The sequence below is a fragment of the Sinocyclocheilus anshuiensis genome, unplaced genomic scaffold, assembly GCF_001515605.1.
Source record: "Sinocyclocheilus anshuiensis isolate Anshui unplaced genomic scaffold, SAMN03320099.WGS_v1.1 scaffold54, whole genome shotgun sequence".
NCBI classification, from domain to species: Eukaryota; Metazoa; Chordata; class Actinopteri; order Cypriniformes; family Cyprinidae; genus Sinocyclocheilus; species Sinocyclocheilus anshuiensis.
Window position 1 is genome coordinate 680,454 of NW_015547654.1, and position 3,022 is coordinate 683,475.

At 41.3% G+C, this 3,022-nt stretch overlaps 1 long non-coding RNA gene across 1 annotated transcript in view; it reads right to left on the reverse strand.

The window, feature by feature from the left end:
• The window catches only part of LOC107702101 (uncharacterized), a 13,469-nt gene extending 11,398 nt beyond the window's left edge, over window positions 1-2,071 (reverse strand). Inside the window, exon 1 of the long non-coding RNA XR_001635729.1 lies at window positions 1,772-2,071. This is a non-coding gene — a long non-coding RNA (uncharacterized LOC107702101). The remainder of the gene's footprint in view (window positions 1-1,771) is intronic.
• Between the last annotated feature and the right edge of the window lie 951 nt (window positions 2,072-3,022).

The window sequence follows — 3,022 nt, forward strand, 5'->3', positions numbered from 1 at the left end:
AGGCATGACGAAGCGGATATCGTCCTCTTTTGGAAGACCAAACAAAGTAGTTTCGCTTTCTCAACGAAGCACACAGCACACTTCACGACATGGCTGCAGCGTCAACAATACTACAGTGAGAATAAAAGTTACGCCTTCTTTCTTTGCGTGAACATTTGGGCAGTGTTATGCAAATCTTCCCACATAGTGATGTAGACATGTGGGGGCGTGTTAGAACGAGCCGTTTTAGGTAGGTGTGGCTGACTCTTAACTTTTATAAAGAATATCTCTTTGGATTTGAGACTTTAGTCTTTGCAACTTTACAGATCTTCTTTATGCACCAAGAGCTTGTAACACTCCAAAGAGAAAGGAAAAATTGAAATCGCATCATATGACCCCTTTAAACCCATTCAAATGGATTGTCAACGCTGGTTTGTCTGGAGAGCTCCGTGAACCACGTGACCGTGTGGCGACGCCGGCGAGATCAAAGCTTGTCGCAACTCTGTTTTTCAGTGGCTCTGGCTTTAAATGAAGCGCTACATTTTACAATTTACGCCACATTAAGCGCACAAAAACTGTATTTATTGTTTAAATTTCGTATTAAAACTTACCAAATTTGAAAGCTGAGACGGTTTCATATCGCAAGCAGGGTTGCCAATTTGGCGTGAGATTTACATGGGCAGCGTGAGACGGAGCCTGGAAGCGTGTGTCTCACGCCAAATGCGTGAGAGTTGGCAACCCTGCTGTAAATCATTAAGTGCTTTACAGCTTCCCGGCCTATTCAAAGCAGGTAACACTACTATTTACATGTAGTAGTAATGATAATAAGTAAAAGAAATGCAGTAACGTAATACTGGCCTAGTGGTCTTTTCAAATCATTGTTATGTGCAGGGAAAAACACGTGAACTCTAAATGTTCGTGCCGCGCTGTCAGTTCGGTGGCGCTGTCGAGTCAGAGCCGCGCCGATGACAGGTCACCGCGGTGTGAGCTCTGTAACATCGCGCTGTTGTGTCCCACTTTCGGAATTGTACTTGACGACGGTAAAATGTTGTTTATGTCATTAATAGCTTCAGACAACTTTTGAAGAGTTTGTGAGACACACGCCAAATTAAACGGAAGTGTCGACACAGCTTCCGTTTCAAGTGAAATTAGCTCTCATCATCTACTGAAATATTTACTTATTTCAGTTATGCATATGAATGTATTTCACTAAGGTTTATCATTGTTTTTTCATTTCACTAGTGTTTGTAAGAGGTTTTTCAGTAATGCATATGAATGAATTTCACTAAGGTTTATCAATGTTTTTAGTGTTTGTAAGAGGCTTTTCAATAATTATGGCCTATACAGCCCCACGCAACCCTTAAACTGAAAGCAAAAGTGAATGTGAGTGAAAATGGGTGTGTTAAGGGTGATAGATAAACCACGTTTCCTTGTTGACACCGACATAATAGAAATCCTGCTCTCGATAAGGTCGAGTGTTAACGCGATGGAGGTGGACAAATATATCTTGACCGAGGCGCTCTCTGCTATTCTGGGAGTCACGGTGAAATTGCAGTCAGATTGTAAGGGTTTAGATGGAGTCATACAGTTGAATATTACCAGTCTGACAACTCTTGCCCTTCTTGGTTATGAAGCATTTGCGCTTGTGGTCCAACCCGTGTCTTATCTAACAACTTTACTCGCTCGGTGGTTTGTTGGTGATCAGCAAAATTCACAAGAGACCTCGAAGAACGAAAGCGCGAACTCTTCTCTCCGGAAGGAAATATTTGCAATCCCGGATGACTTTTTCGACCCAAAGTTTGACTTTGACTTCACGAACATGTCCGAGTCAAAGTCTGATGAGTGCACACGCGGGGACGAGCCGTACAAGCGGCCCTACGGCTGGATGCGCTTTGCTCTGAAGGTCCGGGACAAATATCCAGACGGGAACGCTTGGCTGGGAACATACGGATGGAGGAGCCGTTCAGTGCCCGGCGAGTGGCCCGTCTCCTACCACGGAACCGATTTAAAGGGGGCCGAGGGCATCGTACAGACTCACTTCAAGGCGGGAGGCCGTCAGGCGTACGGAAGAGGGGTTTATTCATCTCCAGACATCAACGTGGCAGAAGATTACGCGACAAGCAAGAAATTCACGTCGCAAAAGAATGGAAAGACTTACAAAGTCATCATGCAGAACAGAGTCAACCCCAATAAGAGGAAAATCATCAAGGAGAAGAAATTTTGGTTGGTCCCTATACCAGAAGGGACATCTGCTGATAAAGAGAAAGAAATCGTGGAGAGCTCAATCCGCCCATATGGCCTTCTGCTTAAAGAGGTGTAGGAAGCTGAACATGCCTGTTGAAATTGCTCTCAGAATTGAGCTTACTCTTCAACAAATATTTCCACTTTAAAATATTGAAAAGACTTTGACTTTTGGCTAATGATATAGTTAATTACCACCTGAAAAGCTAAATCAAAACTTGTATTAATCTATTGGTGAATTCTTTAGGCCTACCTTTTCTGTTCTCTGCCTTTTTAGTGTAGCCTATGTCAAGAATTTTATTTATTTTTTTTTTTTTTTTATTTTTAGTCATTTAGCAGACGCTTTTATCCAAAGCGACTTACAAATAAAAGAAATGTGAAATCGATAAGCTCGCAGAAGAATACATTAGAAACGTCCGGAACCTGGCTCCGGATCAGAGAGTGGAGCACCTGCAGAAGATCCAGAACGGATTCAGCAAATGCAAAGAATACAGCGACAACAAAGTGCAGCTCGCCATGCAGACGTACGAAATGGTCAGTAAGCCAGTTTAGATGAGAGTGACTTTTAAAACCAAACCTGGAAATATTATTTACCTTTACTTTACTTTTAGTCATTCAGCAGACGCTTTTATCCGAAGCGACTTACAAATAAGAAAAAGTTATTAAAACTAAAAGCTAAAACTCTATAAATATTATATATATATACACATTTAAGAAAATAAAATAAATTTCATAAAAATGACAAATGCATACAACAACATTTCAAAACTAAACATTTAAATGAAAACAAAAAAATAAAGCT